This window comes from Lepisosteus oculatus, unplaced genomic scaffold, assembly GCF_040954835.1.
Source record: "Lepisosteus oculatus isolate fLepOcu1 unplaced genomic scaffold, fLepOcu1.hap2 HAP2_SCAFFOLD_40, whole genome shotgun sequence".
In the NCBI taxonomy this organism is placed as follows: Eukaryota; Metazoa; Chordata; class Actinopteri; order Semionotiformes; family Lepisosteidae; genus Lepisosteus; species Lepisosteus oculatus.
Genome location: NW_027167934.1, coordinates 134537 through 161796, shown reverse-complemented (window position 1 = coordinate 161796; position 27260 = coordinate 134537). Strand labels below are relative to the sequence as shown.

The window sequence follows — 27260 nt, the reverse complement described above, 5'->3', positions numbered from 1 at the left end:
CGAACCGGTCCTCTTCCTGACTTGCTGGGACCCACAGTCATCTTTTCTCCTGTGCACAAACTTTGCTAGTTAAAGCCCACAGTGAGCATCAGCAGCGCAGCGTCGCAAGCCGCACAGCACAGCCTGGCACGGAGCCAGAGAGCGCGGATTGGACAGCAACAGCCTGCAACTGTTTCTTTGTGCCCGCAGGAAGATCTGAATCCCCAAAGATTGGATGAGTATTCAACTTCAATGCATTACAGCTCGAGAATTCAATTGTTATCCCAACCAGTTGATATCAATTTAATTCCTAAGAGTTATGTACTTGTTTGAGTATCTAATGTAGAAGTTATAACCAAGTTCATTAACGAAACGGTCTTAATGAATGATATACTGAACGTATGTCCTCTTGATATGTGTAACACTTCGTAACTGACTGAATATATATCTTTTGTATTCTGATAACCCTCTCGATAAGATCTGTTAGGTTTACATGCATATTTTATGTATTAATAGATGTATCCTCGTGTATTAGTACCTGTGTGTGCGCGTTGTTTGAGTTATGTCACATGGTTGGATTCTAAAGCCATCAAAAGAATCAACTTTGTGATTTACTGCTACAATTAATAATTGTCTCAGTAAATGCCCAAACCCTACAGAACTGGTGCCTTCAGAGAGCCACTACATTTAATTTTGCTATGGCAACATTACATATTTGGCGTCCCTGAGCCGGTTTTCTTACATGTGAAAATAACATTTTAGCATCATATTATTACATACAGGTCTCTAGCTTCAACACAGTGATATATATATACTCAGTGATTTATTGGTACATGCCCAGGTCAATAATCAGAATGAGGATTTATTTCCAGACGGGCTACAGGTAGTGTTGTGAAATACTTCAACACACTGGATCGCAGATTTAGACCCCCTGCACTCTTACTCCTTAAAAACCAAAGAAATGAAGATATGTAGCAATCACATTGCAACAGGGCTGACAGTGACTTAATGCTTATACTAGTGGACTTCTGGTACCTTTAGGGTACGGTGTTCCCTGAAGGGCTCTCAAACCCCGCATTTCAGATGCCTAGCTGTTTCGCTGATGTGTTGCACCTCAGAATCACTTTTAAACCTTACCTCTGGTATCTTTAATCCCTATTGCTCAACGCATGGTGAAAGTATTGCATAAATGTGTCTGAAAATGAGCAATGGGCACCTGAGAGACTCATTTGCCTGTTTCACAAATGATCATATTTGACTAGAGATTCTGTTTGGGATTCAGTTGTGCATTCTGACAGCAATCGCTTTCAAAAAACGATACATTCTGGATGAGGTCAAGGTGCAGGAACACTGTATTTAGGATGTGTTTGCACTTATTCTGTGTCTCTAGCTTCAACACAGCGATATATGTATATGCTCACTGATTTTTTGGTACATGCCCAGGGCAATAATCATTATGAGGATTTATTTCCTGATGTGCTAGGGGTAGTGTTGTGAAATACTTCAACACACTGGATCGCAGGTTTAAACCGCCTGCACTCTTACTCCTTAAAAACCAACAAATGCAGATATGTAGCAATCATATTGTAGCAGACACTCATTTGCCTGTTTCACAAATGATCATATTTTACTAGAGATTCTGTTTGGGATCCGGATGTGCATTCTGACAGCAATCTCCTTATCGCGGCTTTGCCCTTCTTGCCTCTTTGGACAATATCTCCATCTTGTGGTCGTTGTTGGTAATGTCTAGACAACATCTCCATCTTGTGGTCGTTGTTGGTAATGTCTTCTTATGCCCTTTTTTATTTTAATTCTCTATTAGTTGATTCTAGAATCAATACAATGGAGATGAAAACATCAGTTTTATAGCAGACAATATGACATAATTTATAGTCCAATTAGAAACTTATTACCCTGTTTTTAACATAATAACAAATTAAAATTGATTAAAACTAAGTTTGGAACACCAGGGAACATAACAAATGATTTTTAGGAAAACCATGAGGTTCTCTGTGTCCAATGCCTGCAAGGGGAGAAAGCTAGAATCCTTTGATTTTTTCAAAATTTGAAAATAAACATCATATAACAACAGCTTTCATTCCTAGGAGTGAAAAATAACCATTTTTGAAGACATAGTAGTTTCTAAAACACTACAATAAAGTTAAAAACATCAGTTTTATATTACATTATTTTTAGTGAAATTAGTCATTTTTTGCACTATTTTTAATAAAATATCTAATTAAAAGTGATTAAAATTAAGTTTGGAACAACAAGGAACACAAAAAAAAAAGATTTTTAGGAAAACCATGAGGTCCTCTGTGCCCGATGCCTGCAAGGGGAGAAAGCTAGAATCCTAAAAAAAAGTTATCAATTCTAGAGCCTAAGAGGAAAACAAGACAAATGTATATCTCCAAATAATTTTATGTGCTTCAGAAGAGCCCAGGAAAGTTTTTTGCATACATGAAACCACGCCCGTTTGCACATAAGCAGACATGGTTGCACACACGACTGCATGAAAGCACACGTGCATGCGAAGTCATCCTGTTGAGCATTTGAAAAGCCGCACCACGCCGCACTTGAAATAGCTCTTACATTAGTGGTAGACGCAGGAATCGCCTTTTTATTTACGCTCTTACCAACGCGATGGAAAGCAAAACAAAGCAAAGCAGAGCAAAACAAAACGAACAAACGAAAACCCTCACGTCCCGCACTTGCATATAACGCCGTTACGTGCCCAAGCGGTATTGTACGTCATCCTAGCACTGCACCCCGGGGCGTAAGGTATATGGGAACGAGCACACGCCACGAATCGTCTCGAATCACTCCCTACAGCTGTAAGGCGCCTTGAAGCGTGCACCCCCAACATTCTTCTTTGCGCATCTGTGAAAGGTAAACTCTTGAGCAAACTCTGAACCAGCTCTAAGGAAACTAATCTGATTAGACGTTACTTTGACTCATCTTTTTACTCTCAGTGCTGGATTGCTCAAACTCCAGCTAGGGTTAGGTTTAACATTCCCACGCTACTTAGACACTTTGTTTACGCTCAGTGCTGGATTTTGGGAACTTCAGGACGAGTGGGAATTTTCTCCTATCTGTCCATTCTGTTTTGTTTTGGAGACTCTTGGCTGCCTATATTGTACAGTGCAGCGTGAAGGAAACATTTTCCAAAACTGTGTCAGCTCAAAAGTTGTAAGAAAACCTCTCCAGCTGCTTTACCTCTCTTCATTTTTGTCATTTAACGTGACAATTGATGTATAACTGGAGCCTCACATATGCAAATGGTGAGGCTCCAGTTCGACACCACTTTACAGTATATGACAAAAGCATGGCAGACTGTGCCGGACCAGCTGGTAACTTCCGCTTATTTTGACCATATTAAACATTGGAAATCTTCCCACTTGCATTTGTGACACTTGATTTTGGCTCCACCTAAGACACTCTTAAATCTTCAAACACTTTTCTCTTCTCCCGCAACACTCTTGTCTGTCGGCACTGTGTGGCAGCGTTGCAGGACAACCCATCTCACCACGGAAAGGAACCTAACAGCTTTGGTAAGAGAGGAGAAAAGGACATGGCCCGTACGGGGCTCGAACCCGCGACCTTGGCGTTATTAGCACCACGCTCTAACTAACTGAGCTAACCGGCCTCGTGACAGTGCCCCTCTCTGTGCTGCAAAAAATCGAATTTCTTTTGTCCTCCTTTGAATAGAAAGCCGTGTAATTCAGTGTACGGGCTTTCTCATGCAGTTTCATGGTTTCACAGCATTATTCAGCTGATTTTAAATGTACCTAAAGGAGAAACATTATTGAAGACCATCAATTACCAAGAGCTTTTGTCAAAGGTTTTGGTGGTCATTTTTAATGACCACAGAGCACTATGACCTCGGTTTTACATCTCATCCAAAAGACAGCGCCCTTTTACAACACAGCTTCTCCGTCACTATATTGGGAGATTGGGACCCGCACAGACCTCAGGGTGAGCGCCTCCCCGCTGGCCCCATTAACACCACTTCCAGCTGGAAGCTTTGTTTTTCCCTGTAGCTCACCCTCATCCAGGTACTGACCTGGCTCACACCTGCTTAGCTTCAGTGGGTTTTCAGTTGCGAGTTGCAAAAGTTGGGATGCAAGTGATGGAGCCGTTCGCTGCAAAAGCCACTGCATTGGCCAGGAATCGAAACCAAGCCTCCTGCGTGGCAGGCGAGAGTTCTAACAATGAACCACCAATGCTCAATGCCTGTACCTTCAAAAAAGACGCTTTTTTGGTGCTGTGTGCAAAAAGCGTCGACATCTACTTCCAGCTGCAAAATGCCATCCGCGGACGCTGTGAATTTATTTAGACACCGCTCAGAATCCCCTGTAAGATTCTCCTTCAATTCCGTTTTGCAGTGCTTTAGCTCTTTCAAAAGGCTTCGCTTTGCTAGTCACAATCCAAGGCTTGTGACAGCATTTGAAAACACTTGCCACTGCGTTGGCCGGGAATTGAACCCGGGTCAACTGCTTGGAAGGTAGCTATGCTCACCACTATACCACCAACACATGCCCGGGGAGCCGTCCAGGACACCACCAGAGAATGCTCACGATTTCAGAAGCTGTCTCCGGGACGTGCTGATTCCACACATACTGAATAAATCATGTTATTGTTAGTTGCTGTAGCTAGACGTTCAAATGAGTTTCATGGCCAGATGGACTGTTTCCTCAAGTGGTATAGTATTGCAGTAAGACAGCACGATGCCTGCAAGACTATGTCACGCTAAACGCCACAGATTGTGTTTGTCCGTTCGTGTCAGTCGTCCTGCAGCCACGGGAAGTGGGACACAAACATGCTGCAATGCTTTCAAGACATTAGGATTTGTTTGTGCAACATCCGAGAAGAGTACTTGTGGCTTGAATGTGACTGAGCAAGGTGTTTAAAGACAGAGACTGAAAACTGTTAAAGGATGAGTCAAAGTAACGTCTAATCGGATTAGTTTCCTTAGAGCTGGTTCAGAGTTTGCTCAAGAGTTTACCTTTCACAGATGCGCAAAGAAGAATGTTGGGGGTGCACGCTTCAAGGCGCCTTACAGCTGTAGGGAGTGATTTCAGACGATTCGTGGCGTGTGCTCATTCCCATATACCGTACGCCCCGGGGTGCAGTGCTAGGATGACGTACAATACCGCTTGGGCACGTAACGGCGTTATATGCAAGTGCGGGACGTGAGGGTTTTGCGTTTGTTCGTTTTGTTTTGCTCTGCTTTGCTTTGTTTTGCTTTCCATCGCGTTGGTAAGAGCATAAATAAAAAGGCGATTCCTGTGTCGACCACTAATGTAAGAGCTATTTCAAGTGCGCCGTGGTGCGGCTTTTCAAATGCTTAACAGGATGATTTTGCATGCACGCGTGCTTTCATGCAGTCGTGTGTGCAACCATGTCTGCTTACGTGCAAACGGGCGTGGTTTCATGTATGCAAAAAACTTTCCTGGGCTCTTCTGAAGCACATAAAATTATTTGGAGATATACATTTGTCTTATTTTCCTCTTAGGCTCTAGAATTGATAACTTTTTTTTCATTTTTGGCATTTTTCATCATTTTCCAGAAAGTGGTTGCAAGCCCGATATCATGCGAAGAAACTTCAGGATTCGGGGATCAGTCAATGGATTTTCTTCAAAGTTGGATTTTTGCACTCTGTGGACCAAGAGATGTTGTTCTATAATGTTTTTTTTTTCAAATTTAAAAATATCATTTTTTCATGGAGCTTTGAATGGGATGGATTCACCCTCCTTTAGCTAGGACAGAGCTCCAGGAGCCTGGGTAGGATTCTAGCTTTCTCCCCTTGCAGGCACCTGGCACAGAAGACAATATTTTTTTCCTTAAAATCTTTTTTTTTTGTGTTCCTTGTTGTTCCAAACTTAATTTTAATCACTTTTAATTAGAGATTTTATTAAAAATAGTGCAATAAATGACTAATTTCACAAAAATTAATGTAATATAAAACGGATGTTTTCAACTTTATTGTAGTGTTTTAGAAACTAATATGTCTTCAAAAATGGTTGTTTTTCACTCCTATGAATGAAAACTGTTGTTATATGATGTTTTTTTTTTCAAATTTTAAATGATCATTTTTTCATGGAGCTTTGAAGGGGATGGATTCACCCTCCTTTAGCCAGGACAAAGCTCCAGGAGCCTGGGTAGGATTCTAGCTTTCTCCCCTTGCAGGCACCTGGCACAGAAGACATCATTTTTTTCCTTAAAATCTTTTTTTTTTGTGTTCCTTGTTGCTCCAAACTTAATTCTATTCACTTTTAATTAGAGATTATATTAAAAATAGTGCAATAAATGACTAATTTCACTAAAAATACTAAAAGTAATATAAAACGGATGTTTTTAACTTTATTGTAGTGTTTTAGAAACTAATATGTCTTCAAAAATGGTTATTTTTCACTCCTAGGAATGAAAGCTGTTGTTATATGATGTTTATTTTCAAATTTTGAAAAAGCAAAGGATTCTAGCTTTCTCCCCTTGCAGGCATCGGACACAGAGAACCTCATGGTTTTCCTAAAAATCATTTTTTATGTTCCCTGGTGTTCCAAACTTAGTTTTAATCAATTTTAATTTGTTATGTTACAAACAGGGTAATAAAGTCTTAATTGGACTATAACTAATGTCATATTGTCTGCTACAAAACTGATATTTTCAGCTCTATTGTAGAGATTCTAGAACCAACTAATAAAGAATTGAAATAAAAAAAGGGCATAAGAAGACATTACCAACAACGACCACATGATGGAGATATTGTCTAGACATTACCAACAACGACCACAAGATGGAGATATTGTCTAGACATTACCAACAACGACCACAAGATGGAGATATTTTCCAAAGAGGCAAGAGGGGCAAAGCTGCGATAAGGTAAAATCATTTTTTGAAAGAGATTGTTGTCAGAATGCACATCCGTATCCCAAACAGAATCTCTAGTAAAATATGATCATTTGTGAAACAGGCAAATGAGTGTCAGCTACAATATGATTGCTACATATCTGCATTTGTTGGTATTTAAGGAGTAAGAGTGCAGGTTTAAACCTGCGATCCAGTGTGTTGAAGAATTTCACAACACTACCTCTAGCACATATGGAAATAAATCCTCATAATGATTATTGCCCTGGGCATGTACCAAAAAAGCAGTGAGCATATATATATATATCACTGGGTTGAAGCTAGAAACACAGAATAACTGCAAACACATCCTAAATACAGTGTTCCAGCACCTTTGACCTCATCCAGAACGTATCATTTCTTGAAAGGGATTGCTGTCCGAATGCACATCTGAATCCCAAACAGAATCTCTAGTAAAATACGATCATTTGTGAAACAGGCAAATGACTGTCTCAGGGGCCCATTTCTCATTGTCAGACACATGTATGCAATGCTTTCACTGTGCATTGAGCAATAGGGATCAAAAACACCGCAGGTAAGGTTAGAAGTCATGTTCTATGATCATTTCTTTCAGCATTAGGGACTAAATATACTAAACGTATGATGCTAAAATGTTATTTTCACATATATTAATGTAATAAATGATTGCTTATGCTTTATAAACAAATCTAATTATAATAAAAGCTTAAGTTTTGTATTTATCTTGTACCATAGAACATGATTTTCTTTGTATTTCAAGCCCACAAAGTGTCCAAATGATGCACCTTTGACCTCATCCAGAACGTATCATTTCTTGAAAGGGATTGCTGTCCGAATGCACATCTGAATCCCAAACAGAATCTCTAGTAAAATACGATCATTTGTGAAACAGGCAAATGACTGTCTCAGGGGCCCATTTCTCATTGTCAGACACATGTATGCAATGCTTTCACTGTGCATTGAGCAATAGGGATCAAAAACAGAATGAAAACAGACATGGAAACCAACGAGGATGGGATTTGAACCCATGCGTGCAAAGCACAATGGATTAGCAATCCATCGCCTTAACCACTCGGCCACCTCGTTAACAAAACTAGCCTGTCCCAACTGGGTTGGCGCGCTCCAGATGATCTTTTTCTTTTTTTTCCTTCGTACTCGAGGGTCATTTTCCTGTTCCACATGCGATTTCAACATTTTCCTTGGGAGATGTCAAGCCAGCAAGCCACTGCTGTGGTTCAGTGGCCAGCGTGGAGTTCAGTGGCCCTGTTGTACACAGAAAGCACATTGAGCTCCTTGGACATGAAAAGTTCCAGATAAAAGCCATTTGTCATCCTTTCTCTTGGTGTCGATGTTGCTATTGTATGTAAAGGTGGCAACTTGCTCAGCGAGCAGGCGGAGCACACACCGAATGCAGATGTGTCTGAGTGGTGTGTCCAAGTGGCTGCAAAAGGACAGCACTCCCAGGGCGCTGTGGCTTAGTTGGTTAAAGCGCCTGTCTAGTAAACAGGAGGCCCTGGGTCTGAATCCCAGTGGATAACCGCCTACGGCTAGACTTAATTAAATGCAAGTATTCATTTCCTGTCTTTAACACGACTTGTTTTTCTTAAAATGGATGCAACTTGCAAAACATGAAATACAAACCTTGCTAATCAGCGCTAGCAGCTGGCAAAAAAAAAAGAAGTCAGCAATGTTTTTTTTCTTTAACCTTAACCCTGCTAATGGAGAAGAGTTAAACGACCGAGTCTATGCAGCTTAAACGGTGCGCACGTCGGGTTCTTAGCTGAAAGGGTGGTAAATCACGCTCACCCCAGTCCTTAATCTTTTAAAGAGGATACAAAATTGAACCTAGTCGCCACATCACATACATCCTGTTCAATGATAAAAAGGTAACATCTATCCTCGCTCCAGAGTAAATCTCACGTTGAGGGCATATTTTTTTTCACTTTACCGTGAATCGGGCTCGGCTGCACAGAGGAGAGAGCAGAGCAATGAGGTCACGGGGACAGGGGAGTCACACGCTGGCTGTTTGAACACGCGGAAGATCACTGAGGGATCCACAGTATATGGACTCTCCGTGCGCCATCAGTCCGCACTCCGGACTCTGAATCCTGCCATCCGAGTTAAGATCTCGGCGGAACCTGAGGCGCAGTTCCTTCTTAAAACGTAATCTGGTGAGCATTTCTAGAATCGTACTTGTATAGATGCAGCCTTTAATTTGTTGCTAGGTTAAAATTGATGACTTCTTGTATTTCAGTAGGCAACTGCCCTCTTGATTTCGGATTTAATTTCTTTATTTCAGGGGCGCTTTTATGAAGACAGAGTCATGTTCAGGTACTTTGCTTGATGGAGGAAGCTCATTTCGGACTCTGTGATCTGCTCACCTGGAAAGGTCTGCTGTACTACTACAAGAGAGAAGTAAAGTCTGGAAGAAGGGACAATTTTATGATGCTTTGGAAGGTAGGTTTTTTTTCTTTGAAATCGAAATGAATCAGAATATCAGTGCAAAAGACAAACTCTTGGTTTAGTTTAAAGAGATATGGTTTTAAAACAGACAAAATGTAGAAAACAGGTGTTTCTCACTTTTGGAAAAGAATGGACCGGGGGTAATAGTTTACTAGTTGCAGTGCTGAGCTCACCAGGTTGCAGTCCTGCAGTGTAACACGACGGCCAGTGGCGCAATGGATAACGCGTTTGACTACGGATCAGGAGATTGTAAGTTCGACTCCTGCCTGGCTCGGGTCGTTTTTAAACGCATCGGGCTACTCCCCTAAGTAGTCTGTGCTACTTACTGCATTGTAATCGTACTCAGTAAGAGATTTCCTTCATGTAAATGAACTGCACCTGACAGCTTTAGAAAATCACCTGGGCTCAGTACGGTGCTGAGAGCTCAGCGTTGCTGTTGTTCTAATTAGCACGCACTGCATCGGCTATGATCCTGAACTTTTCAATTATTCCAATCAATAAGTCAACACATAGTCCACATGAAAGGTAGAAATATTCTCTTGTCTGTCTCTTGTTTGTATAGAACTGAATGTCCCTGACAATGTACTGTTAGTTTTAATTGAAGAACGGCATTTGTGTTCAAATATATCAGACAAGTTTACGTAACTGCTCATGCGACACTCAGTTGTAATTAGTCAAGAAATAAAGTCGAACAACAGCTGCGGGTTTGATTCTGAACGTATGAGATTGCAGCGCTTTTTACTTCCATTGACAAATGATAGAGATTCGAAGAGAGATCCTTCAGACCAGCAAGCAAACCCACGGCTATTTCGGTTTTCTATCTAGGCAACGTTGGTGTCTGCAATACCATACATGAAAGCGTGATGCAATTTCTGTGGCTAAATTTGTTGCACGTCATGCACAGTAAGAGTGTTTCTAACACCAAATACAAAGTCAACAATTAGCGATCACGCCTTCTCCTCAGTTAACCCACTGAAACCCTTGCTGTTAACAGTCCTTTAATGCGTGCTTTACGAGCACCTACATATCGTGTCGGTTCTTTCAGTTTTATTCATTAGGTTTTCAAAGGCATAAGTAGAACACCAGAGGTGCGAACGCAAGATGTGTGGTTATCTGAAGAATTGATGTCCATGGCAGCGGGGCCAAGCGATTTAGCGTTTTTATAGTACCAGGAAAGGAGAAGCGGCACTTCGCCTTTACCGCGCAGGCACAAGGAGACGTGCGGCAGACGCCGTAGTCGGCAGAATTCGAACCTGCGCGGGGAGTCCCCAACGGATTTCGAGTCCATCGCCTTAACCACTCGACCACGACAAGAGTTCGCCATCGCCGGATTCCTCCTTTAATGTAACACGGAGTGCGACGTGGCTGCGGAAACCTTTTCAAAGTTGCTCTCCGTTAAAAAAAAAAATACCTTTGACAAAATACGTGCCGGCAGACAGACACGCCTCAGAGGGTTTAAGGCTGGCTTCACGTTCAAATGATAAAGTCTCCCCGTCCGGATGTCAAAATGCAGCTTTGGCAGACAGAAAAAACAGCAACAAACCATAAATGTGGATAAGGATTTTACAAGCTGCACCACACTGCACTTTCAAAAGAATTTACATTCCTGTTAGACGCAGGAATTGCCTTTGATTTGCGTGCTTACAAACGCCATGGAAAACGAAACAAAACAAAAGCCCTCAGCTCCTGCACTTGATTATAATGCCGTTACGTGTCGAAGCAGGAATTTACGTCACCCTACCACTGCAACACGAGGAATAGAGGGAAATGAGCACACGCTACGAATCGTCTCAATCACTCCCTAGAGTCGTAAGGCGCATTGAAGGGTGCACCCCCATCATTAATCGTTGCGCCTCTGTGAAAGGAAAGCTCTTGAGCAGTCTTTGAAACAGCTCGGATGAAACACTTGATTGCTTCCATGTGCATCTGGAGCCCATTTCTTATTTTCACTTCACGCCGCCCAAAGCATTTCTAAAACAGGAGATTCGCATTTGGGAATGTGCCCTGCCCTACAAATAAAACAGGTCTACGGGTCTGAAACCTGCTCCACGGAAAACAGCTCTGTTGCGCATTTGATCAAAGGGAGAGTCGCTGTTCTTACTTTTTGATGACATAACACCTAAAGGGGCTTCTTTGGAGCTGTATTCCAACCAGCATCCTAAAGTTTCTTGGCGGTATCCCTTACAGTCCTCTGTTCGGTCGACAAGGGACTGATGGGGGCAGCTTTCCTCACACATACAGTGCAATGTACTGTAGTGTTCCCCTTCATTGAATTCGCAGTTCTGCATCAGACCTCTAACTCGTTTCCTTAGCTTGGATTTAAGCCACGAAGCAGGCTTCTACTGTATAAACTTCTAGAGGAATCACAAACTATTTGAGAGGCCACCATCCCAGGGGGAACTGACAAAGTCTATCCCTAAACACCTAGCGCAGTCTCTCGAGAGACTATCAAAAATCGCATTCTCCGTTTGCGTTGCAAGTCAGTGAAAACGCGGTCTCAACCCAGAGCCGCTTGGCAGAAGCGGCACGTAAATACCATTACTGTTACTGCTCGATACCGACGTTAGCCTACTATACCATGTTCAGCCACCGCTAGAAAATGTACAGCTCTAGAACCTAGAGCAAACGACAGGATGGCCAATGCCAAATGGGCACACGTGTCAGACATGGAGAGCGACGAGAATGGGATTTGAACCCATGCGTGCAGAGCACAATGGATTAGCAGTCCATCGCCTTAACCACTCGGCCACCTCATCGACAAAAGTGGGCTGTCCGGACATGGGTTGGCGCGCTCCAGATGATCTTTTCTTTTTTTTCCCTCGTACTCGAGGGTCATTTTCCTGTTCCACATGCGATTTCAACATTTTCCTTGGGAGATGTCAAGCCAGCAAGCCACTGCTGTGGTTCAATGGCCAGTGTGGAGATCAGTGGCCCTGTTGTACACAGAAAGCACATTGAGCTCCTTGGACATGAAAAGTTCCAGATAAAAGCCATTTGTCACCCTTTCTCTTGGTGTTGATGTTGCTATTGTATGTAAAGGTGGCAACTTGCTCAGCGAGCAGGCGGAGCACACACCGAATGCAGATGTGTCTGAGTGGTGTGTCCAAGTGGCTGCAAAAGGACAGCACTCCCGGGGCGCCGTGGCTTAGTTGCTTAAAGCGCCTGCCTAGTAAACAGGAGACCCTGGCTCTGAATCCCAGCGGTGCCTTTTTTGTTCTGTCTTCTCGAACAGAACTGGTCATTATGGACAACCGCCTACGGCTAGACTTAATTAAATGCAAGCATTCATTTCCTGTCTTGAACGACTTGTTTTTCTTAAAATGGATGCAACTTGCAAAACATGAAATACAAACCTTGCTAATCAGCGCTCGCGGCTGGCAAAAAAAAAAAGAAGTCAGCAATGTTTTTTTCTTTAACCTTAACCCTGCTAATGGAGAAGAGTGAAACGACCGAGTCTATGCAGCTTAAACGGTCTGCACGTCGGGTTCTTAGCTGAAAGGGTGGTAAATCACACTCACCCCAATCCTTAATCTTTTAAAGAGGATACAAAATTGAACTTAGTCGCCACATCACATACATCCTGTTCAACGATAAATAGGTAACATCTGTAGTGTGCTCTCTGAAGGCACTAGTTCTGTAGGATTTGGGATTTACTGGGACAATTATTCATTGTAGCAGTAAATCACAAAATGATTCTTTTAATGGCTTTAGAATCCAACCTTGCGATATAACTCAAACAACGCACACACACAGGTACTAATACATGATGATACATTTATTAATACATAGAATATGCATGTAAACCTAACAGATCTTATCGAGAGGGTTATCAGAATACAAAAGGTATATATTCAGTCAGTTACAAAGAGTTACATATATCAAGAGGACATACGTTCAGTATATCATTCATTTAGACCGTTTCGTAAATGAACTTGGTTATAACTTCTACACTAGATACTCAAAACAAGTACATAACTCTTAGGAATTAAATTGATATCAACTGGTTGGGATAACAATTGAATTCTCGAGCTGTCATGCAGTGAAGTTGAATACTCATCCAATCTCTGGGGATTCAGATCTCCTGCGGGCACAAAGAAGCAGTTGCAGGCTTGTAGCTGTCTAATCCGCGCTCTCTGGCTCTATGCCAGGCTTTGCTGTTCAGCTTGCGACGGTGCTCTGGTGATGCTGACCTTGGGGTTGTAGACCACTTGGATGAGGCTCTCTCTTGGAATCTTGCAGACCTTTAGGCGCCAATGGATGACCATTGATCATGATAGCCAGGCTTAGCTAAGTGCATCCCCATTTGGGAGCTGTACCTTATCAAAAGAAAACATCTTTAAATCAGTCTGCATGAATAGCTTCTCTGTGACTGCACCACAGAGATGAAGAGGGAGATGGGGCCTCATTTGGGAAAGCACAGCAACACTTAATTCTGTCTTATTAATAAGCCTCGCCGCTACAGTACGTACAGTTATAATTCAATCTGAATTAAAAACTACATGTCCCAGTTACCATGGTGGTGCTTGTGATCATTGCGTTTAACCAACGAAACAGGGCGAAAAATCAGTCACATGACTTTGTGGCTGAGTTTAGAAAGCTTAACGTATCAGCAAGACAGCAAAGACATTTTTCCAAGAAAGTTTAGCCTTTGTCACTAATGAAACCGCTAAATAAAGACATAAATATGGAAATTGACAATTAATTGACTTTTATATTTCTAAATATCACAACATGTTCGAATCCAAGTCATTTTTAATAACAATGGGTAAACTGGGTAAACTATCACAAAGCTTTAAAAAACTTAACATTTTTATTATCAACAAATTGTAAATACGATGTTTACATTGGCATTATTAATTTTTCGCTTGAGTATATGGAGGATTGTGAGAGCAGACCCCCCCTCTTAGGCTACATTTTTAATAAGAAATGGAGGCTGTATGCGTTACAATATAAACATTTACTGTCAAACTTTAAATCAACAGTTGATTTAAAGACAATCTGTCAAAGTGCAATGAAACACAATATTGTTGTTGTTGTTGTTGTTATTGTTGTTTTTATCCTGTAAAGCGTTTTGAGAAGCCACCTTTAAAGGCGCTATATAAAGGCGCTGATTCTTATGGAATGTGTTTTCTTTCTTCTTTTTTTTCAGCATAGAATAAACCTGTTACAGTACTTGATTCTTATGGATGCCCGGTTCCGCCGGGGATTCAAAATAAAACATGGAATCACGTGTCTAAGGAAATAGCATTAAAACTATATCCATGCACAGACAATAGCATGTTACATTATTAATTTGGGTGTCTCCTCTTGCCAGAAAGCGCTAAATTGCATTTTGAGTGCGGTTTTTGACTTTTTTTAAATTACAACCCATACATAAGCTGATACTGTTTAGACTTTTAATTATTTAAACTGTATTACAGCAGCACAATGTGCTTTTTCACGAAACCTAGAGTACTGAAATGTCTTGCGTTGTACAGCTTTTCAGCTAAATATATTTATCGCTTACACCTGACACTTGATGTGCCCGACAAAAACCAGTTGAACAGCTCTGTTGGAGGTTTGCAGATCAGATCAGATTCCCTTCCCCCCACAGAAAGACAGACTTATTAGTCGCTATTCACTGCGACAGCAGCTCCAATTTCAGGCGTAAGCGATAGATCCCAGTTTAGCCGATCTTGTTACAGCATGTTCCAGTTTACTCTTATTAACCATATTAATTTTAAGTGCTTAATGCCATTTTTTGACCACGCACGAATATTCTTATGTCCATACCTTTGCAAGGGAATCAGTGTGAATTGTAATACTAATTAAATAACCGCGGGCACTTTCCACCCCCTCTGACAGCAGGAACATAACCCATTCTCAGCTCAGCAGCTCATTACGATATAGGGTGTTCAAATCTTTTGCTGCCTCAAAAAGCTTTAGAGAACTTAACATTTCTATTATCAACAAATTGTAAATACGACGTTTACATTGGCATTACTAATTTTTCACTTGAGTGTATGGAGGATTGTCAGCTGTCACTGAGAGCAGTTAATTAAATGTATTTTTTGATTCACAATCAGACAAATGCAACATAAATTGTTATCTTTGTCTTCCAAGTATATTAATAAACTTTCAGCATAGCTTTCTCCTAGTTTAGATTAATTTTTCTTGGGATTTTGGGATCAAACGTGGAAAGATTAGATTAGTAATCGTTTTTATTTTTTAAATACATTTTAGAAAAGTGTAATCTATACTTAAAAGCTGTATAAAAGCTGTATAAAAGACACTCGATATTAATGGAGTTTAGTTGATACTTTTTAAACTTTTAATTATTTTAAATTGTATTACAGCATTGTACACATGCTTAAAAGAGAAGAAAACACAAGCCTTCTTCAGGTGTGAGGGCATTCTGCTCAGAATGAAACACTAAAATGTAATGTAGGCTCTGAATGGGTTCAATTATGATTTGGGCTTGATTAAGGTCGCTGCCTTTCATCCAAAATCCTGCTTGAATCCTTCTAAACTAAAAATTAGACATGAGCAGGGGCTCTGGTGAAATTTCTCTTTTTTTAATTTCTCTTTTTTTCTTGGAAAAATATCTTACCCGCTGCAATCCGGGCACAGAAGGATTAAAAGAAGCCAGACAGGCAGGGGGAAGAGTGAGTTCTAGATAAAGAGGTATCCAGGTAACAGTGAAGGTAACAGCCGCAGACGTGGCCTACTTAGCCCGCCAGGGTTACCCTACTCTCCCGGAGGAGGCCCACCGGGAAATAGCGCTCCAGGCGTTCCTGGCCCCGGCGCCGACTGAGGTGCAGTGCCACGTGATGCTGGCCGCACTGGTCCCCTTGGAGCAGGCCCTGGCTCTGGCTGAGCAGACTGATGCCGTATTCGAGGAGACCGGTGGGCGCCAACGGAGGGGCGCACGGGGAATCAGATGGGGAGGAGGAGACGCCCAGCGCGACGATGCTGGGGGAGCGATGACGGCTGGTCATCTGCCACTGCTGTGGGGAGAGGGGACACATCGCAGGCAACATGAAATTGTCAGGGACATTCAGCTATATACAAAGAAGAGACAGACAAAGTAATAATTCTATATTAACGTGGCCTACATATTGACGCAATGATCAAACTAACTGACATGTTCTGATTCAGATCCCCTGCAGTTCATAATAATTAGAACAATAGCAATGCTGAGTCCTCCCCACCCTACTGAGCACAAATTCAGCTGCTCTCCAGTTCTGTTCTGCATGTTTTTTCATTGCAATTGAGCTCGGAGCTGGAGATGATCTCCATACAGTTCTGTGTTAACTAGCCCGCACTTGCGTGCTAATTTACGGGTTGTGGCAAATGCTTTTTTATAGTTCATATACATGACGGCAACCTGTTACCGAGGAACCTGAGAGGTTTACAAGCCTCACGAGCCAGGCAGGACTCCAACCTACAATCTTCTGATTCGAAGTCAAACGCGTTATCCATTACGACACTGGCCCATGGAACATGCGCTTGCACTCTACCACAGAGAACAGAAAAAGTGTTGATGTGTCGTGCTGAAATTCCGATTGATTTTGAATTAAAAGAAAAAAGGTTTTCTTCCAAAACACCATGAAATTGTCACATCTTGCAGACAATAGGTGTATTCCATGTTGAAAAGAGAAGAAAGAAAACCATGGAGCCTTTTACAGGTGTGAGGCTTCTTCAGGTGTGAGAAGACCTCACAGTCGAAATGCTGTGTTTCCGTTCTTCTCTTTTCAGCATGCAATAAACCTATTACTTGATCCTTTGTAGCCGAGGCATGCTGACGTAGCTACCCAGCTGAACATCTAGCAGACTCTACAGTACTTCTCTCCTGTAGAAGTAAAGCAGGGCTTGCTGGGTGAGCTTTTGCTCCGGTAAATTAGGTCACGTGTCATGTTAAATCACTTCTTCTAAACACAACATTTGCTGGTGCTAGCTTTCCCCATGAAAAGAGACATTTCCCTTACAGTACATGACATATCGTTTTTTTCTATCAATAAGTATAGAAATTAAACAAAAGAAAAAATGGTGTCGCCAAAGAATGCACAGCTCTGTCGCCTTGGGGAGGTGTCAAGGGCATTGAGCTCCTTGGACATGAAAAGTGCCCGATAAATGCCATTTCTCATCATTTCTCTTGGCGTCAGTTCTGCTATTAAATGGGACGGAGGCAACGGGCTCAGAGAGCAGGTTAAGTGCACACCGAATGCAGATGTGTCTAAGTGTCTGTAAAAGCGCCGTGCTCCGCTGGTGCTGTTCCCTAGTGGCTTAAAGTGCCCGCCTAGTAAGCAGGCGATCCTGGGTCTGAATACCAGCGGTGCCTCTCTCCGTGTCTTGTTGTGCCGAATGTCTCATTTCAGACAAACATGTACAGCTTGGTTCAGTTTAATGCAAGAATTCATTTCCTTTCTGGAATAACTTGTTTTTGAAGAAATCCATACAGCTTTTGAAAGATGAAATCCATTTCTTGGTTGTCAGTGGAAAAAGATTGCCGGCTGCAAGAAGCGCAAGTGATTGTTTTCTTTGACCATAAACCTGCAAATGTAGGGAGCACCAGCGGCCGTCAGTCTCTGTGGCGCAATCGGTTAGCGTGTTCGGCTGTTAACTGAAAGGTTGGTGGTTCAAGCCCACCCAGGGACGTATGTCTCCGTTTTTCCAATGTAAACATCATCACCGCTAAAGAAGATGGCGCAGAAGGCTCCACAGTCGAAACGTTGTGCTTCTTTTCTTCTCTTTTCAGCATGGAGTAAACCTTTGCTTGATCCTTTGCAGCCTACGCATGCTGACACAGCTACCTTTCTCTTAACGCGCCTCAATCATTATTCACCAAAACCATCAGCAGAATGTGTCGCCTTTGTGGTGATGTCACTCCTCTGCTTCACAAATGTCCTTAGTGACGGACCATTTCTTTCTGCCATTTTTCCGGAGCGGTTATTGATTGCTCCATCATTTCCCTCATACTTTCCATCCCTAGATTGAAAAAAAAAAACAGAAACAGGCTGACAGGACGACAATCAAATTGCAAAAACTCATCAAAGCACTCGATAGAGTATTTGAATCCACAAGTAGCTACGAGCAACTTTGTCCTGGCTTGCATGAAAGTCGGAAAATGTCAAAAAGACAAAGATGGTGGCTTTTTCATATCTGTTCTTTTATTTTTAGTTCGTTGGCTCTTCTGTCCATTGTCCTCCTGCCTGGCTCTTGACCTGTGACTGTCTGAACGCACACATTAGACTTTCAGGCGGGGGATTTGTCCTGAGCCTCTGTGGAAGACCCACCCACCCCCATAAATAACTGCTCTAGAAACACATGAATGCAAAACTAAACCACAGCTTAAAGAGGAGCTCCAACTCAGTGCCATACTAATGTAAACGAAGTAATACTAAGACATGTTCTTATGGATTTGTCTTACCTTGAGATATGTAATTGGATTTCAGGATTAACTTCCTCATTCAATGTACTGGTGATTCTTTGCCTGGTCAGTACCTGGGTGGGAGACCTCCAGCGAACAATTAAGCTTGCTGCTGGAAGTGGTGTTAAGAGACTCTTAGGATCTTCCAGAGGTGTCTGTCCAATAGCACTAGTTGCCTTAGAGCTGGCTCAAACATTGCTCAAGAGTCTACCTTTCACAGATGCGCAAAGATGAATGATGGGGGTGCACGCTTCAAGGAGCCTTCCAACTGTAGGGACCGATTAGAGACGATCCGTAGCATGTGTTCGTTTCCATATCTGCCCCGTGTCTCAACGGTAGGACAGAGTCAAATACTGCCTCGACACGTAACAGCATTATATATAACCGCAGGACTTGAGGGCTGTTTTGTTTGAATGTTCAAGGCATTGGTAAGAGCGTAGGTCAAGGGCCATTGGTGCATCTCCTGTAACTGGAGTAAAAATGCTATTCAAAGTGCAGTGACTAAAATCGTCGTCCACATGTCTCCGTTGTTGATTGCTTTCTGTCTAAGAACGTTCTGTTTTCATGTCCGAACGGGGAGACTTTATCATTCCAACTTGAAGCCACCCTTAAGTCCTCTGAGGTGTGTGTGTGTGTGCTTGCACGTATGGCGTAAAAGGTTTCTTAAACGGAGAGCGAACTTGAAAAAAGTTGCCTCCGCTGCCGCCGCCACCTCGCACTCCCTGTTCGATTGTAGCAAGAAGGCAGCGGCCGCGGCGCTCGCTGTAGTCGTGGCCGAGTGGTTAAGGTGACGGACTTGAAATCCGTTGGGGTCTCCCCGCGCAGGTTCTAATCCTGCCGACTACGGCGTCCTTTGCATTTGGTTGCGTGCGTGCGTGTAAAAGGACCAGCGCAGTTTCGTTTTCGCTGGGACCTTTAACACTCTAAATCGCCTGGACCCGCAGCCTGTGAAATCGATTCTTCAGCACCCACGATGGACGCTTTGCCGCTGGACACAGATAACGATGCTTTTCTGCAACGAGCTTTCCAGCTGAATTTTCTCGGCAGCTCCGTACTGAACCTGTTCTCCATTGCAACATAGCGGAGGCTCGTCACGTCTATAGCAAGGCTGGTTAGGACCGCATACGCCACAGTGACTTGTACACAGACCACATGAAAGGCAAGCAAAATACACTTTTAAAATTCCAAAGACTCACAAGGTCAGAGAAACAGCGATGACCTGAACAGATCTGTTACAGAAGTCTAGGTTGACCTTTTTAGAGCTGTAATTGCATTTTTGTTTAATAGAAGATCAAATCTACTCGCATGTACCAGCACCTTACAGTTTATTGATGTTAATTCTGTTTAAGTAATAAGATTGCTAACGATGTTGGACTTTAGCCGGTGTTTTTTAGAACAAATTGCTTACACTTCTGTAAGGAATACGCAGTACGTGCCTTTGTCAGTCATTGCTCACCATACCTGTAACTTTCTTATCTAACTCACTTCCTCAAATGGTGAAGGTCCACAAACATAAATGAAAAAAAAACCCTTGTTGTAGATGAGGTGCACAAAAAAGCAGCCCCTGATAGTGTATAACACATTTATACTATTGCAGAGACACATGTAACATATATATACTGTATATATATATGAAACAGAAATAGAAACAGAAACAGGAATCGCTTACTCACCTGGAGAATCTCTGTAGGAATATCTAGCATTTATCAATGGAAATAAAAGCTGCTTTAATACAGTGCATGTTCAAACTCAAACCCTCAGCTGCTGTTCTTGTTTGTTTTGGGACAAATTGCAACTGAGCATCGCATGAGCCGTTACGTACCCTTATCTGTTAGGGAATTTCAAGGGAGGAGTTAGGTCAGAATGGGTAGGCTGCAAAACAACAAGTAAAGATTTATTCCAAGATGAAACGTTGTGGCGGTTTTCTTATCTTTTCAGCATGGACTAAACTTTTACGTGTTCCTTATATGCTATATATGTATATATTAGCACCAATGTAGTTCTTAAAAACTAACATGAAATTGTCAGGGACATTCAGCTATATACAAAGACGAGACAGACAAAGTAATAATTCTGTATTAACGTGGCCTACATACTGACGCAATGATCGAACTAACTGACATGTTCTGATTCAGATCCCCTGCAGTTCATGCCAATTAGAACAATAGCAATGCTGAGTCCTCCCCACCCTACTGAGCACAAATTCAGCTGCTCTCCAGTTCTGTTCTGCATGTTTTTTCATTGCAATTGAGCTCGGAGCTGGAGATGATCTCCATACAGTTCTGTGTTCACCAGCCCGCACTTGCGTGCTAATTTACGGGTTGTGGCAAATGCTTTTCTATAGTTCATATACATGACGGCAACCTGTTACCGAGGAACCTGAGAGGTTTAAAAGCCTCACGAGCCAGGCAGGACTCGAACCTCCAATCTTCTGATCCGAAGTCAGACGCGTTATCCATTACGCCACTGGCCCATAGAACATGCGCTTGCACTCCACCACAGAGAGCTCTACACTGCTACTAGTAGTACACTTCCCCATCTAAATTTTCACAGCAAGAAACTTGTGTTTCCTACTATTTTTATCAGGTTTAAAATATCATCTCCTTAAAACAGAAAAAGTGTTGATGTGTCGTGCTGAAATTCCGATTGATTTTGAATTCAAAGAAAAAAGGTTTTCTTCCAAAACACCATGAAATTGTCACATCTTGCAGACAATAGGTGTATTCCATGTTGAAAAGAGAAGAAAGAAAACCATGGAGCCTTTTACAGGTGTGAGGCTTCTTCAGGTGTGAGAAGACCTCACAGTCGAAACGCTGTGTTTCCGTTCTTCTCTTTTCAGCATGCAATAAACCTAGTACTTGTTCCTTTGCAGCAGAGGCATGCTGACGTAGCTACCCAGCTGAACATCTTGCAGACTCTACAGTACTTCTCTCCTGTAGAAGTAAAGCAGGGCTTGCTGGGTGAGCTTTTGCTCCGGTAAATTAGGTCACGTGTCATGTTAAATCACTTCTTCTAAACACAACATTTGCTGGTGCTAGCTTTCCCCATGAAAAGAGACATTTCCCTTACAGTACATGACATATCGTTTTTATTCTATCAATAAGTATAGAAATTAAACAAAAGAAAAAATGGTGTCGCCAAAGAATGCACAGCTCTGTCGCCTTGGGGAGGTGTCAAGGGCATTGAGCTCCTTGGACATGAAAAGTGCCCGATAAATGCCATTTCTCATCATTTCTCTTGGCGTCAGTTCTGCTATTAAATGGGACGGAGGCAACGGGTTCAGAGAGCAGGTTAAGTGCACACCGAACGCAGATGTGTCCAAGTGTCTGTAAAAGCGCGGTGCTCCGCTGGCGCTGTTCCCTAGTGGCTTAAAGTGCCCGCCTAGTAAGCAGGCGATCCTGGGTCTGAATACCAGCGGTGCCTCTCTCCGTGTCTTGTTGTGCCGAATGTCTCATTTCAGACAAACATGTACAGCTTGGTTCAGTTTAATGCAAGAATTCATTTCCTTTCTGGAATAACTTGTTTTTGAAGAAATCCATACAGCTTGTGAAAGATGAAATCCATTTCTTGGTTGTCAGTGGAAAAAGATTGCCGGCTGCAAGAAGCGCAAGTGATTGTTTTCTTTGACCATAAACCTGCAAATGTAGGGAGCACAAGCGGCCGTCAGTCTCTGTGGCGCAATCGGTTAGCGCGTTCGGCTGTTAACCGAAAGGTTGGTGGTTCAAGCCCACCCAGGGACGCATGTCTCCGTTTTTCCAATGTAAACATCATCACCGCTAAAGAAGATGGCGCAGAAGGCTCCACAGTCGAAACGTTGTGCTTCTTTTCTTCTCTTTTCAGCATGGAGTAAACCTTTGCTTGATCCTTTGCAGCCTACGCATGCTGACACAGCTACCTTTCTCTTAACGCACCTCAATCATTATTCACCAAAACCATCAGCAGAATGTGTCGCCTTTGTGGTGATGTCACTCCTCTGCTTCACAAATGTCCTTAGTGACGGACCATTTCATTCTGCCATTTTTCCGGAGCGGTTATTGATTGCTCCATCATTTCCCTCATACTTTCCATCCCAAGATTGAAAAAAAAAAACAGAAACAGGCTGATAGGACGACAATCAAATTGCAAAAACTCATCAAAGCACTCGATAGAGTATTTGAATCCACAAGTAGCTACGAGCAACTTTGTCCTGGCTTGCATGAAAGTCGGAAAATGTCAAAAAGAAAAAGATGGTGGCTTTTTCATATCTGTTCTTTTATTTTTAGTTCGTTGGCTCTTCTGTCCATTGTCCTCCTGCCTGGCTCTTGACCTGTGACTGTCTGAACGCACACATTAGACTTTCAGGCGGGGGATTTGTCCTGAGCCTCTGTGAAAGACCCACCCACCCCCATAAATAACTGGTCTAGAAACACATGAATGCAAAACTAAACCACAGCTTAAAGAGGAGCTCCAACTCAGTGCCATACTAATGTAAACGAAGTAATACTAAGATATGTTCTTATGGATTTGTCTTACCTTGAGATATGTAATTGGATTTCAGGATTAACTTCCTCATTCAATGTAGTGGTGATTCTTTGCCTGGTCAGTACCTGGGTGGGAGACCTCCAGCGAACAATTAAGCTTGCTGCTGGAAGTGGTGTTAAGAGACTCTTAGGATCTTCCAGAGGTCTCTGTCCAATAGCACTAGTTGCCTTAGAGCTGGCTCAAACATTGCTCAAGAGTCTACCTTTCACAGATGCGCAAAGATGAATGATGGGGGTGCACGCTTCAAGGAGCCTTCCAACTGTAAGGACCGATTAGAGACGATCCGTAGCATGTGTTCGTTTCCATATACGCCCCGTGTCTCAACGGTAGGACAGAGTCAAATACTGCCTCGACACGTAACAGCGTTATATTAAACCGCAGGACTTGAGGGCTGTTTTGTTTGAATGTTCAAGGCATTGGTAAGAGCGTAGGTCAAGGGCCATTGGTGCATCTCCTGTAACTGGAGCAAAAATGCTATTCAAAGTGCAGTGACTAAAATCGTCGTCCACATGTCTCCGTTGTTGATTGCTTTCTGTCTAAGAACGTTCTGTTTTCATGTCCGAACGGGGAGACTTTATCATTCCAACTTGAAGCCACCCTTAAGTCCTCTGAGGTGTGTGTGTGTGCTTGCACGTATGGCGTAAAAGGTTTCTTAAACGGAGAGCGAACTTGAAAAAAGTTGCCTCCGCTGCCGCCGCCGCCCTGCACTCCCTGTTCGATTGTAGCAAGAAGGCAGCGGCCGCGGCGCTCGCTGTAGTCGTGGCCGAGTGGTTAAGGTGATGGACTTGAAATCCGTTGGGGTCTCCCCGCGCAGGTTCAAATCCTGCCGACTACGGCGTCCTTTGCATTTGGTTGCGTGCGTGCGTGTAAAAGGACCAGCGCAGTTTCGTTTTCGCTGGGACCTTTAACACTCTAAATCGCCTGGACCCGCAGCCTGTGAAATCGATTCTTCAGCACCCACGAAGGACGCTTTGCCGCTGGACACAGATAACGATGCTTTTCTGCAACGAGCTTTCCAGCTGAATTTTCTCGGCAGCTCCGTACTGAACCTGTTCTCCATTGCAACATAGCGGAGGCTCGTCACGTCTATAGCAAGGCTGTGTAGGACCGCATACGCCACAGTGACTTGTACACAGACCACATGAAAGGCAAGCAAAATACACTTTTAAAATTCCAAAGACTCACAAGGTCAGAGAAACAGTGATGACCTGAACAGATCTGTTACAGAAGTCTAGGTTGACCTTTTTAGAGCTGTAATTGCATTTTTGTTTAATAGAAGATCAAATCTACTCGCATGTACCAGCACCTTACAGTTTATTGATGTTAATTCTGTTTAAGTAATAAGATTGCTAACGATGTTGGACTTTAGCCGGTGTTTTTTAGAACAAATTGCTTACACTTCTGTAAGGAATACGCAGTACGTGCCTTTGTCAGTCATTGCTCACCACACCTGTAACTTTCTTATCTAACTCACTTCCTCAAATGGTGAAGGTCCACAAACATAAATGAAAAAAAACCCTTGTTGTAGATGAGGTGCACAAAAAAGCAGCCCCTGATAGTGTATAACACATTTATACTATTGCAGAGACACATGTAACATATATATATACTGTATATATATATGAAACAGAAATAGAAACAGAAACAGGAATCGCTTACTCACCTGGAGAATCTCTGTAGGAATATCTAGCATTTATCAATGGAAATAAAAGCTGCTTTAATACAGTGCATGTTCAAACTCAAACCCTCAGCTGCTGTTCTTGTTTGTTTTGGGACAAATTGCAACTGAGCATCGCATGAGCCGTTACGTAAATTAGGGAATTTCAAGGGAGGAGTTAGGTCAGAATGGGTAGGCTGCAAAACAACAAGTAAAGATTTATTCCAAGATGAAACGTTGTGGCGGTTTTCTTATCTTTTCAGCATGGACTAAACTTTTACGTGTTCCTTATATGCTATATATGTATATATTAGCACCAATGTAGTTCTTAAAAACTAACATGAAATTGTCAGGGACATTCAGCTATATACAAAGACGAGACAGACAAAGTAATAATTCTGTATTAACGTGGCCTACATACTGACGCAATGATCGAACTAACTGACATGTTCTGATTCAGATCCCCTGCAATTCATGCCAATTAGAACAATAGCAATGCTGAGTCCTCCCCACCCTACTGAGCACAAATTCAGCTGCTCTCCAGTTCTGTTCTGCATGTTTTTTCATTGCAATTGAGCTCGGAGCTGGAGATGATCTCCATACAGTTCTGTGTTAACTAGCCCGCACTTGCGTGCTAATTTACGGGTTGTGGCAAATGCTTTTCTATAGTTCATATACATGACGGCAACCTGTTACCGAGGAACCTGAGAGGTTTAAAAGCCTCACAAGCCAGGCAGGACTCGAACCTCCAATCTTCTGATCCGAAGTCAGACACGTTATCCATTACGCCACTGGCCCATAGAACATGCGCTTGCACTCCACCACAGAGAGCTCTACACTGCTACCAGTAGTACACTTCCCCATCTAAATTTTCACAGCAAGAAACTTGTGTTTCCTACTATTTTTATCAGGTTTAAAATATCATCTCCTTAAAACAGAAAAAGTGTTGATGTGTCGTGCTGAAATTCCGATTGATTTTGAATTCAAAGAAAAAAGGTTTTCTTCCAAAACACCGTGAAATTGTCACATCTTGCAGACAATAGGTGTATTCCATGTTGAAAAGAGAAGAAAGAAAACCATGGAACCTTTTACAGGTGTGAGGCTTCTTCAGGTGTGAGAAGACCTCACGGCCGAAACGTTGTGTTTCCTTTCTTCTCTTTTCAGCATGCAATAAACCTATTACTTGTTCCTTTGCAGCCGAGGCATGCTGACATAGCTACCCAGCTGAACATCTTGCAGACTCTACTTCTCTCCTGTAGAAGTAAAGCAGGGCTTGCTGGGTGAGCTTTTGCTCCGGTATATTAGGTCAAAAATGTTAAATCACTTCTTCTAAACACAACATTTGCTGGTGCTAGCTTTCCCCATGAAAAGAGACATTTCCCTTACAGTACATGACATATCGTTTTTTTTTTCTATCAATAAGTATAGAAATAAAACAAAAGAAAAAATGTTGTCGCCAAAGAATGCAGCTCTGTCGCCTTGGGGAGGTGTCAAGGGCATTGAGCTCCATGAGAAGTGCCAGATAAATGCCATTTCTCATCATTTCTCTTGGCGTCAGTTCTGCTATTAAATGGGAAAGAAGCAACGGGCTCAGAGATTATGTTAAGTGCACACCGAGCGCAGATGTGTCCAAGTGTCTGTAAAAGTGCGGTTCTCCCTAGTGGCTTAAAGTGCCTGCCTAGTAAGCAGGCGATCCTGGGTCTGAATACCAGCTGTGCCTCTCTCCGTGTCTTGTTGTGCCAAATGTATCATTTCAGACAAACATGTACAGCTTTGTTCAGTTTAATGCAAGAATTCATTTCCTTTCTGGAATAACTTGTTTTTGAAGAAATCCATACATTTTGTGAAAGATGAAATCAATTTCTTGGTTGTCACTGAAAAAATATTGCTGGCTACAAGAAGCGCAAACGATTGTTTTCTTTGACCATAAACCTGCAAATGTAGGGAGCACAAAAGGCCGTCAGTCTCTGTGGAGCAATCGGTTAGTGCATTTGGCTGTTAACTGAAAGGTTGGTGGTTCAAGCCCCTCTGGTATGCATGTCTCATCACCGCTAAAGAAGATGGTGCAGAAGGCTCCACAGCCGAAACGTTGTGCTTCTTTTTTTCTCTTTTCAGCATGGAGTAAATCTTTGCTTTATCCTTTGCAGCCTAAGCATGCTGACGCAGCTACCTTTCTCTTAACGCGCCTCAATCATTATTCACCAAAACGATCAGCAGAATAAGTCGCCTTTGTGGTGATGTCACTCCTCTGCTTCACAAATGTCCTTAGTGACGGGCCATTTCTTTCTGCCATTTTTCCGGAGCGGTTATTGATTGCTCCATCATTTCCCTCTTACTTTCCATCAC

The 27260-nt window shown here is 42.5% G+C and overlaps 10 non-coding genes across 10 annotated transcripts; 4 read left to right on the top strand and 6 right to left on the bottom strand.

The window, feature by feature from the left end:
- Positions 1-3551: 3551 nt before the first annotated feature.
- trnai-aau (transfer RNA isoleucine (anticodon AAU)) lies at positions 3552-3625 on the bottom strand. The gene has a single exon. It is a non-coding gene; the product is annotated as a tRNA-Ile (tRNA).
- An 817-nt stretch (positions 3626-4442) lies between these two features.
- trnag-ucc (transfer RNA glycine (anticodon UCC)) lies at positions 4443-4514 on the bottom strand. Its single transcript has one exon. It is a non-coding gene; the product is annotated as a tRNA-Gly (tRNA).
- A 3354-nt stretch (positions 4515-7868) lies between these two features.
- On the bottom strand, positions 7869-7950 carry trnas-gcu (transfer RNA serine (anticodon GCU)). The gene has a single exon. It is a non-coding gene; the product is annotated as a tRNA-Ser (tRNA).
- Positions 7951-10559: 2609 nt separating this feature from the next.
- On the bottom strand, positions 10560-10641 carry trnas-cga (transfer RNA serine (anticodon CGA)). The gene has a single exon. It is a non-coding gene; the product is annotated as a tRNA-Ser (tRNA).
- A 1360-nt stretch (positions 10642-12001) lies between these two features.
- Positions 12002-12083, bottom strand: trnas-gcu (transfer RNA serine (anticodon GCU)). Its single transcript has one exon. It is a non-coding gene; the product is annotated as a tRNA-Ser (tRNA).
- A 5807-nt stretch (positions 12084-17890) lies between these two features.
- Positions 17891-17964, top strand: trnan-guu (transfer RNA asparagine (anticodon GUU)). The gene has a single exon. It is a non-coding gene; the product is annotated as a tRNA-Asn (tRNA).
- A 1536-nt stretch (positions 17965-19500) lies between these two features.
- trnas-uga (transfer RNA serine (anticodon UGA)) lies at positions 19501-19582 on the top strand. Its single transcript has one exon. It is a non-coding gene; the product is annotated as a tRNA-Ser (tRNA).
- A 1554-nt stretch (positions 19583-21136) lies between these two features.
- trnar-ucg (transfer RNA arginine (anticodon UCG)) lies at positions 21137-21209 on the bottom strand. Its single transcript has one exon. It is a non-coding gene; the product is annotated as a tRNA-Arg (tRNA).
- A 1193-nt stretch (positions 21210-22402) lies between these two features.
- trnan-guu (transfer RNA asparagine (anticodon GUU)) lies at positions 22403-22476 on the top strand. Its single transcript has one exon. It is a non-coding gene; the product is annotated as a tRNA-Asn (tRNA).
- Positions 22477-24010: 1534 nt separating this feature from the next.
- On the top strand, positions 24011-24092 carry trnas-uga (transfer RNA serine (anticodon UGA)). The gene has a single exon. It is a non-coding gene; the product is annotated as a tRNA-Ser (tRNA).
- Positions 24093-27260: the final 3168 nt, after the last annotated feature.